The sequence below is a fragment of the Cervus elaphus genome, chromosome 19 (assembly GCF_910594005.1).
Source record: "Cervus elaphus chromosome 19, mCerEla1.1, whole genome shotgun sequence".
Lineage (NCBI taxonomy): Eukaryota > Metazoa > Chordata > Mammalia > Artiodactyla > Cervidae > Cervus > Cervus elaphus.
This window is the reverse complement of record NC_057833.1, coordinates 24,629,695-24,639,841: the sequence shown is the minus strand read 5'-3', so window position 1 is coordinate 24,639,841 and position 10,147 is coordinate 24,629,695. Positions and strand designations below refer to the sequence as shown.

General features: G+C 37.8%; 1 protein-coding gene across 1 annotated transcript in view; it reads right to left on the bottom strand.

The window, feature by feature from the left end:
- Positions 1 to 2,142: 2,142 nt before the first annotated feature.
- The window catches only part of TMEM212 (transmembrane protein 212), a 38,065-nt gene continuing 30,060 nt past the window's right edge, over positions 2,143 to 10,147 (bottom strand). The window contains exon 5 of the mRNA XM_043875439.1: positions 2,143 to 2,171. The gene's annotated coding sequence lies outside the window, so the exon portion shown is untranslated. The remainder of the gene's footprint in view (positions 2,172 to 10,147) is intronic.

Here is a 10,147-nt window from a genome sequence, read left to right as displayed (position 1 = left end):
GGTAAACAGCTTTAAAATTCAGGATCTCTTCTTTTGGCTCTCATTTGCCTGAAGAGCCATAAATGTCAGTCTTGTAACTTCCTCACAAACAAAGCCCATTGGTAAGTCAGTAAAAGCAGGCGGGATGTATGCTCATGACGAGCATGTTAAGACATTTCATTACCTTCTTTTCCTGATGGCTGTGCAAGGACAGAGCAGAGCAAAGAGCCTGCACAGCTTACTGATGAACTGTGTTTTTAAAGCTTAGTTGAAAGATATACTTAGCATTCAACTGAAACATGCAAGTCAAATGAAAGGGCTATTTTCATCAGGTTTCCCTATAGTTTGAACAATTTGGAATAATTAGATTGGATCGTTAGGCCAGAAATGAGTGCAATTACAATACATAGGCTGTCTTCTAAGGATGGTTATATTTATTGAGTAGGGATTAAAAAGCAGAATGTCTTTTCTTGCCTTTTACATTTATTGTCATCTTTTCTAAAAACTCCCACTCTGCCTTTTCCTGTCAATTATGTCTAAGTTGAGGTTATTTTAAAATTTTTAGTCTTTTCAGAATTATCTGTTTTTTTTTTTTTTTTTCCTCCTAGAATGTTAAGTCTTCCTGGCTAAGTCTTACAATCTCTTTTCCTTGAACCTATAAGAACCTTGTTAACTACATGATATGGAGTAAACCAAACATTTGTGTAGTGTCTGTCTGCCTAGGAGATAAAGTTATTCTTGCAATGAAGTTCTGGAAGACATCAATAACCCCCTTTAGCTCTAGGCATTTTAGGAGTGTTGTCTTGAGAAAAAAAGACTGTTTTACAAACTCTGGATGTGTAGGGAGCCTTAATCTCTTGCAGTAAGATAATGAGTGTACTCTTGGGTAAATAAGTGAAGAAAAGATTGACAAAGAATTGAACATGTTGACTACTTTTATTCTTCAGCAGTAATGTAACAGTAAAAATTTTTCAAAATAAGTTATTTTTGACCAGATTTTAAAAATAAAATGTATTACTTGATCCTACTTGATCTAATGCAGCAAACTCTTGGTTTTTCTATTTTAGTTTCATGTGTTGAATTTTTTTAAAGAATAAAAACTAACTCATTCCAGTAAATTAATAGAAAGAAATGTTAATTTATAATAGTGTCCTTAGTTTTTGCCAAAGATTGTGTAAATGACCATACCTACTTGTAGATTTTAATAGGCCATTCTTCCAAATGTCACAGATCCAAATGACTAAAATTCTATTATTAAGGTTTCTATACATCACTGAGTTTTGTTCAGAACTTTTCTCAAGGGTTATGCCCATTAGTAAATTGTTCTCAAAACCAGTGACTTACTTTGAGGATTGAAATGCTTTGCTTAAGGAGCAAAGGACATATTTTGTGAAAAAAACTCTTCAAGAATACCATTATGATACCAGAATGATTATAAAAAGTGACATCTATTGTTTGGTGAATTCTAGTTTTCTGTTATTCTACAAATGAGTCACAATTTCTTCATTTTTTAAATTACAAACTCGCATACATATAATGTGTGGTGATGGTGGTGGTGGGGTGTGTGTGCGTGCAGAGAGGTAGTTAGAATGTGATATGATCAGTCAAGTTTAAGTAATCTGTTTTATGTGAAATGAAAAGAGCACACTACAGCTCATGAGAAAGTCAAGACTGGAAAAGCCAAAGTAGTCCTCCTCTTTTTTAAATGTCCAGAAAGTTGTGTTGGCTTTTAACAGGCATACCTCAGAGACATTGGGGATTCAGTTCCAGACCACCTCAATAAATCAGATGCTGTAATAAAGTGAGTCACAAGAATGTTTTAGTTTCCCAGTGCATATAAAAGTTATGCTTATACTATACTGTAGTCTATTAACTGTGTAATGGCATTATGTCTAAAAAAGTACACAACTTAATTAAAAAATTCGTTATTGTTAAAAATGCTAACCATCATCTGAGCCTTCAGCTTTGCTGGTAGAGTGTCTTGCCTCTATGCTGACTGAACAGGGTAAAGGTATTAATTGGCCTAATTTAAATATTATTGTGTCTCCAGGGTATAGGGAGGGCTTTCCCGGTGGTTCAGATGGTAAAGAATCCGCCTGCGATGCAGAAGACCAAGGTTCAATCCCTGGGTCAGGAAGATCCCCTGGAGGGGGAAATGGCAACCCACTCCAGTATTCCTACCTGGAGAATTCCTTGGACAGAGGGAGCCTGGTGGGCTACAGTCCATGGGGTCGCAAAGAGTCAGACGTGACTAACATTTTTTCAGGGTGTAGGGAGGCCCAGGGAGAGAGACTGAACTTTGGTTGGTAGAGTACTCAGAACACACTCCCGCCTGCCCCAGTGCACTAAGATCCAGTGCTTATCCCGCTTGTCCTCAGAAACCTTCCCTGACCACGCCAGCCCAGGGAAGTTTGCCCCCTCGGTCTCTCACTTACTATTTGAACTAACCATTTGACCCATATCAATGACAGGCTGGTGGTGCCATTTATCTCATCCTGTGTTTATGTCTTATCTGTCCAATTAGATTCAGGGTTCTTAAGAGTTACTACCTTACTATCTTGGTTTTTTTTTTTTTAATTGTACCAAATAAGAGCTCAGCATGGTGCTTTACACAATGGAGTAGGTGGTCAACAAATTTGGTTGAATGATTAGACAGTAGAGAAAATAATGTATTTTTCAAGACCACCTTGTTGGCTAAAAGAACAGAAAAAAGTTTAACAATCCTCAGGAGTCAGAAGTTTTCCTTTATGGAGAGTCGAGCTTCAAGGTCCAAATTTGAGTGACTTCAGGTTGAAGATAATTCCATTTCTGCTATTGTAGCAAGCCCTGTCATTTAACAGACAAAACAGCCACCCAGCTGTAGTATCCATTTCAATTTACAAATTTTAACAAAAGAGAAATTTTGAGGAGATTTGTGTTGAATTGGTTAGAAGGAAAGAAAGGAGTTAGCTGCTGAAGAAGCATTGTTTGTACTTTCACATCCCCCTCTTAATATATTAAAATTTCTTTTTTCGTATTTCTCTCCAGAAGCACCATTTTTCACAGTGGCCAAAGAGCTACTTAGGACTAGTTTTCCTTCCTGCTGTATTTTTGTCTGCATCAAACTGCTCAGCTTAGATTAGAAGTCAGGGGGTTATTTTGTTTTTTGTATCCTGGACAGGTCTGAAAATAGACTTTGTCACAACAAGCAGCAATTACAGAGCACTTAATATTTGTAAAGTGCTTTCCAATCTTTTACCAGTTTGCCTTTGAAATGCTATTGTTGATGTGAGCTACTTATCTTCTGAATTTCCAGATGGAGAAAGGGCAGAGAGGTTAAGTGGTTTGCCTGAAATTTAATAGTATGTTACTAGTAGTGCTCCAGTATTAATGCTCCACAATTCCTGGGTGAAAAATGTTATCCACATTTCCTTTCTAATTTTGAAGGAAAATAGAATCCTAGAGCTATCCATTAGACACTTATTGGTAGAATGGTAGAAGTATTTGATTCCTGGTTTTTATTTGTTAAGAGATTAGAAGGAGCTTTAACAAAATAGGACCAATTAGAGAACTTTTAGAGGAGGAAATGGCAACCCACTTCAGTATTCTTGCCTGGAGAATCCCATGGACAAAGGAGCCTGGAGTCACAGAGTCGGACATGACTGAAGCAACTTAGCAGCAGCAGCAGCAGACAACTTTTAAGCAACTTAGTAAACGAAGAAAGCAATTTTGTGGAATAGAGATACACAGGACTTTTACATAGGACAACAAAGCTACATAGGATTTTTTTTTTTTTTACTTCGGTATCCAAATAGTCAAGAGCTCATGCTAAATGCTAACAATAAAATTCTCCTTTGTGAAACACTTTTAACCTTTCCATTTTATTGAGATAATTTTATGCATTGAGAAAAGGGGAGGTGGGATCACACTGCTGATATGGGGTAGAGATTATTGGTGAGGGTGACCAGTTCTTTCCCAAACTCAGTTTCCAGCGGGAAACACCAAGACCCCATCCTGTGGACTTAGCACTCCTGAATTCAGTGAGTGACCTGGAATGACCTGGCACCTTCGATTTTTTTTTTTTTTTCTTCTCTAGATCCATCTAGGTGAATTGTAGACACTTCTTTCCACACAACCAAAGAAAGCCATTTGGGAATGCTATTTTTCTCTGAATAGGCCTCTTGTGTTGTGATTGTCTTTGCTCTTGGGAGACAGACTATAAATGGAGAGTTGCAGCTGTTAATAATAAAGATTCTTACCCAAGTTCATTGCTACCTCTGCTCATACCTGCTTGGTTTTCAATTTGTTGCTCACTTGCAGGTGGAGCAGGGTTATATGCCTCTAACTTAAACATCATTGATTAAGCAATATAGCAATCTTCTGTCAGTATTGAAGTACAGAGCTAAGGAATCCACTCCTTTTTAGGCCCACTCACCAGGAATCACCTTGACCAGGCTTCAGAGAAATGCCCTTTTTCATGAGGCTCTGGAAAAGCTGAATGGAGAGTAACTCATATCCTCCTTCTGCTTCTCTGTGAGTGAGAAATGCTTTAAAAGGAAGAGAGATTTGCATACCTAGGAAGGTCACCATGGCTCAGATATTCCTGGCCTCATCTTTGAAATTGCTCATCAAATAGAGGTTAGGAACTCTGACATATTTGGAGAAAAAAAGAGATCAAATCAAGCAAACTCTTTCAAAAGTTACTTCTAGGGAAAAGAAAAGTGTTCTTATTTGAAGTAGCCAATCTTCTTCATTCTCTGAGAAAAGATGCTTTGGCTACCTTTGCGATGTTGCTAAGTCGCCTCAGTCGTATCCGACTCCATGCGACCCCATAGACGGCAGCCCGCCAGGCTCCACCGTCCTTGGGATTCTCCAGGCAAAAACACTGGAGTGGGTTGCCATTTCCTTCTCCAAAGCATGAAAGTGAAAAGTGAAAGTGAAGTCGCTTAGTCATGTCTGACTCTTCGTGACCCCACAGACTGCAGCCTACCAGGCTCCTCTGTCCATGGAATTTTCCAGGCAAGAGTACTGGAGTGGGTTGCCATTGCCTTCTCCCTTGGCTACCTTAGTTCACAGTAATTCTTTGATTTATTTGGAAGAAAAGAGTAAAATGAATTTTCAGCCCCTCTGATAGCTACAATCATCTTATGAGTTCATAAAGCCAAGTCTTTAGAAATATGGCCTTCAGTCCCTGTTAATATATCAAAGTCTAAAAGTCTGTATAGTGTTACTGTTGACTTATTTTTGATGACTACATTCTTTTTCCCCTCAACATATCATTAAGGGCAGGACTTTCCTGCCCCAGGATATTCAGAGTTAAATGAAAAAGTCATTTTGGAGGTAACACTCCAAAGTACTGTCACTATGATAATCCAAGGAGAATGGAATCATAGAATATATTTCTTTTTCATTTCACAGTTGGCATGTTTATTACCTATTTATTTCATTCTATCTACCTCTGGAAAAAGGCTTAACATTAAAGATGATTTACCTTTTTTCAAAGTATGTCTTTGGATGGTGATGAGGAAACCTGGGAATCTATGGTAGAGTATTTGGGTATGGTATATTAATAAAAGTCAGCCTTCTCACCTCCTTGTATCAGTTTTCTAAAACTCCTTTTTATGGAGAATGCCTAGGATAAGCCCTAGTTGAGCTTCTGAGTTAATGGCAGAAAATAATAACAGAAGACGTTTATTAGGTGCTGTGTGAGAGGCACTGAGATGATCACTTTGCATGTAGCCCTCTATACAACAATCCTATGATAACACTGATACAAAACCCATGTTAATACTAGAGTATTATTATCCTGAGTGAGCAGACTGTTGATACTGAGCTTAACATGGTTAAGGGACTTACATGCGGTCACACTGTTCATGGAAAAAAAAATGGAAAGAATCTGGGCAGTTTTATTCAGAGCTGGGTCCTTGGCCTTCCCATGAGCTGCATCTAGCTGCTTTTTGTTGGTCAACATCTGGGGAGGTAGGGGAACATCTTCCCATAGCTAATAGATTGTGGTCCACTGTTTGCTCTATGTTCAATCAAAACACATAAACTCAAGAAAAAAAATTTCCACAAAATACTGTGGAAGAGACTGAAACTTAATTTATGCTAAAGAATATGTATATATGGGCTGAAAGAACCAAAAGAGAAGGATAGAGGTACTTATTTTGGTGGACAAAAATGACTGCTATTTGCTCGAAGCCTAAACTGCTGGTTAGGACAAAAGTATCAGCCTGCCAATCTCTAGAATTAGTGATAAGGAAGCACAGTGGTCTCTCCCCACCCCCTACCGGAGGACTTTTTAACAGAAACTTCCACTTTACAGTCAGTGGTTTAGAAACCTCAAGAATCATATAATAATTGTAGGGAAGTTGAAATTGAAGAAATAATGAATGTGTTTAATAGATCAAATTACAGTGAGAATCAACATACATACATGTATTGAATATGTATGTATGAAAAATGAATCTTGACCCCCTTACCTCACACAATACTAAAAAAGCAATTCCAGATAGCTTATAGAACTAAATGTGAAAGGGTAAATGGTAAAGATTCTAGGAAATGACATAGAAAATATCTTTGTGACTTTAGAGTAGAAAAATATTCCTTAAACAAGACACAAAAAATTAAAAGAAAAGATTGGCATATTGGACTTTGATAAAATTAAGAGCTTCTGTTATCAAAAGACATCTTCATTAAGAGAATAAAAAGGAAAGCCACAAAATAGAAGAATATATTTGTGATGCATAGAACTCACTAATGACTCGTAGTCAAAATACTTAAAGAACTTCGACAAATCAGTAAGAGAGAAAACAGACAATCTAGTAAAAAAAATGTGCAAAAAACTGAAATAGAGGCATCACAAAAAAAAGATATGCACATGGCCAATAGATATTATTAACCTTCAGAGAAATCCAAATGTAATTCCACTATACCTTTACCAGAATGGCTAAAATTAGAACTGAAAATGCTAACAGTTGGCAAAGATATAGAGTAACACACAGTGCTGGTAGGAACATAAGTTGGTACAATCACTCTAGACAACAGTGTGGCAGTATCTCCGAAAGCAGAAAGTATGTATATCTTACACCAAATTATTTCACTCCTAGGTATGTACATGGGCTTCCCAGGTGGACTAGTGGTAGAGAACCTGTCTGCCAATGCAGGAGACATAAGAGAGGCAGGTTCAATCCCTGGGTCAAGAAGATCCCCTGGAGGAAGGCATGGCAACTCACTCCAGTATTCTTGCCTGGAGAATCCCGTGGACGAAGGAGCCTGGTGGGCTACAGTCCACAGGGTTGCAAAGAGTCGGACACAACTGAAGTGCTTTAGAACAGCACAGCACAGCACAGGTATGTACTTAATAGAAATGTATTCATATGTTTACGCAAGACATGTTCATAGAAACATTAGTCATAATAGCCCCAAACTGAGAACAACCCAGTTACCAAACAGTAAGAAAATGGAGAAATGAATTGTGAGTATGTTCATATGATGGTATACTTGAGAGCAATAGCAACACCATGTACTGCCAACACAGGCAGGAAAATAGATAAATCTTGTGAATGTAATGCTGAGTAAGAAAAGTTAGACACAGAAAAATACATATCATGAGATTTTATTTCTAAGAAGCTCAAAGACAGGCAAGGCTTCCTGATGGCAATGATGACAGAACTCAAAACAGTGGTTATGCTCCATGATCTCCTCTGCCTTGACTGATCACTATCAAAAACTGATATACGACCTTCACTCTGAAGCTTCATGTGATACTCTCCTGCGATTCAATAGAATATTGCTTGTGTTTCTATTTAAAATTTGTATCATCTGTCTTGCTTAGTAATTAGCAATATTCTTCTGTTTTCTTTTAATGTCTGTTTTCTCCTTCTATCACTAACCCCCATCTCATTGTATACAAATATACTCACATACTACCTCATAAGGAAAATAAGGTTGAATTTCTTAAAGATACTCCTAATAAGTCATTTAAAATAGTGTTTTTACTGAAGTATAACATACATGTAAAAAAGTGAACAAATCACAGTTGTAAATATAAATTAATTTTCACAAAGTGAACAATGCCATGTAATAAACACACAGATCAAGAAACAGCACTTTTTAGCATCCCAGTTATTACCTTCCCAAAGGTAACCAAACCCCCAAATCACAAAATAGTACTCTCTTTGTCTGAAGGAGGGTGTATTCCTGCTCCCAAATTTTGTTCAGATGTCAAAATTAATAATGTCACGAATATACCAAGATGATATAAGAAGGTTTATTCCATTCTGAGGCTTTCTGAGGAGAGTAGGGAAGGCCTCCCAAGTTGCTCTAAAATTGGCTTGAGTGATCAAGAAAAGGGGACTGGCCTCAGATATTTATGGTAGTCAAAGAATGGGGCCAGAGTGAGTGTTCCTTCCTGTGAGAAGGCGCCTGAGTGTTTTGGACCTCCCACCGCTGTGAGAGAAAGAAGCACCCAAGAGTTTTTTTTTTCTTTTTTCAGCTTATGCAGATGTGCAAAAGAAGAGAAAGAGGAGTGGTAAGGTTTAAAAGATATCAGCAGTCCCACATCAAAAAATGGAGTCAGGCTTTTCATTACATGCAGACAACCTATATTTATTTCTTGCTGTGCTGCTTGTCCATCATGGTCTGAGTGGAGCCTCTGGTCCATGACATGTTTACACTTAGGCTGTCAGGGCAACCATTATCTGGAACATCACTAATCACTTTAATGGGGAGAAAAAGCCAATCTCATACTAAATTGTAAAGCTTTTGCTGGAAAGTGACATATGTCACTGTACTTAAATTTCATTGGCCAAATCAATTCATCTGGATGCAAAAGGGTAAGAGGAGTACAGTCTACCATGTGTTTAACAGGAGGAGAATCAGAAACAATGATGAGATACACTGTTGTTACTATAGGTGGTTCTTAAAGGATGAGTAGGGTATTGACAGGTAAAGGAAGAACTGTGTTAACACTGAAGGAATAAGATGAGCAGAGATGTGGAAAGGTAGATGGTCTGGCCCAACCAGAGATTGCTTAAAATGAACATGTGGGAGATGAGATTAGAAAGAAAGGTTCAGTTTAGTAATAAAAAGCTTTGAAAATTAAGTATCTTGGGCTTTTAGCATGGGATAGAATGAAATATTTTGAGGCTATTGAACATGTATTTTCAGTAAGAATTTACACAAATAAAAAGTCAGGAAGTTACTGTAATAGAAAAGAGTAGATCAAGGTCTGAACCAGAACCGTGGCTGTGAGAATAGGAAAGTGGAGGCTGGGGTCTTTGGTGGTCCAATTGGATATGAGGTAAGAAAGAAGAGTGAAAATTATACCATTTTCTTCTATCCTGGATGAATGGAAGAATGGTGGAGACATTTCTAGGGCACAGAGGACAACCTGGGGTGAATTAATAAATTAGCTTCTGAAAATGCTGAATTTAATATAATACGAGGACATTGCTATAGACTGCATGTTTGTGTCCTCCCCTCAAATTTATATGTTGAAATTCTATGATGGTCTCAAGAGATGGGACTTTTGAGAGATGATTAGGTCGTGAGGGTGGGGCCATTATGAATGGGATTAGTACTTTTATAAAAGAAATTCCAGAGAGTTCCTTTATCCCTTATGCCACATGAGGAAGCAGAGAGAAGATGACTGTTTATGAACCAGAACGTGGGTCTTCAGCAGACACAGAATCTGCCAGTGCCTCCATCTTGGACATTCCATCATCCAGAGCTGTTGTTTCTAAGTCACTAAATCTTTGATATTCTGTTACAGTAGCCTGAATGGTCTAAAACTGACATCCAGGTGTAGAGAAACACTCAAAAATTTTTGTCTAGCACCTAAAAAAAGAAAGAGGACTAGACTTACAGATTCTAAAGTCAACATCAGATAAGACACATTGATGAGGTTGCCCAAAAAGAGACTATAAAGTTAGAAGAGAAGAAGGCTGAACTTTAGAGAACATATACATTCAGGGAGCATGAAGAATATAAAGAATGCTAGAAAAGAAAGCCAAGGAGAATCTGTCAAATAAAGAAGGAGCACACGCTTCAGGAACAGAGACAGCTGAGGAAAAGGGGAGTGACGTACAGTGTGTGATACTGCCGACAGGACACACAGGAGGAACATCAGCAAAGATATGTTGAAAAGTGATGAGAGACTTGGGAAAGTAATTTTATTAATTTTATT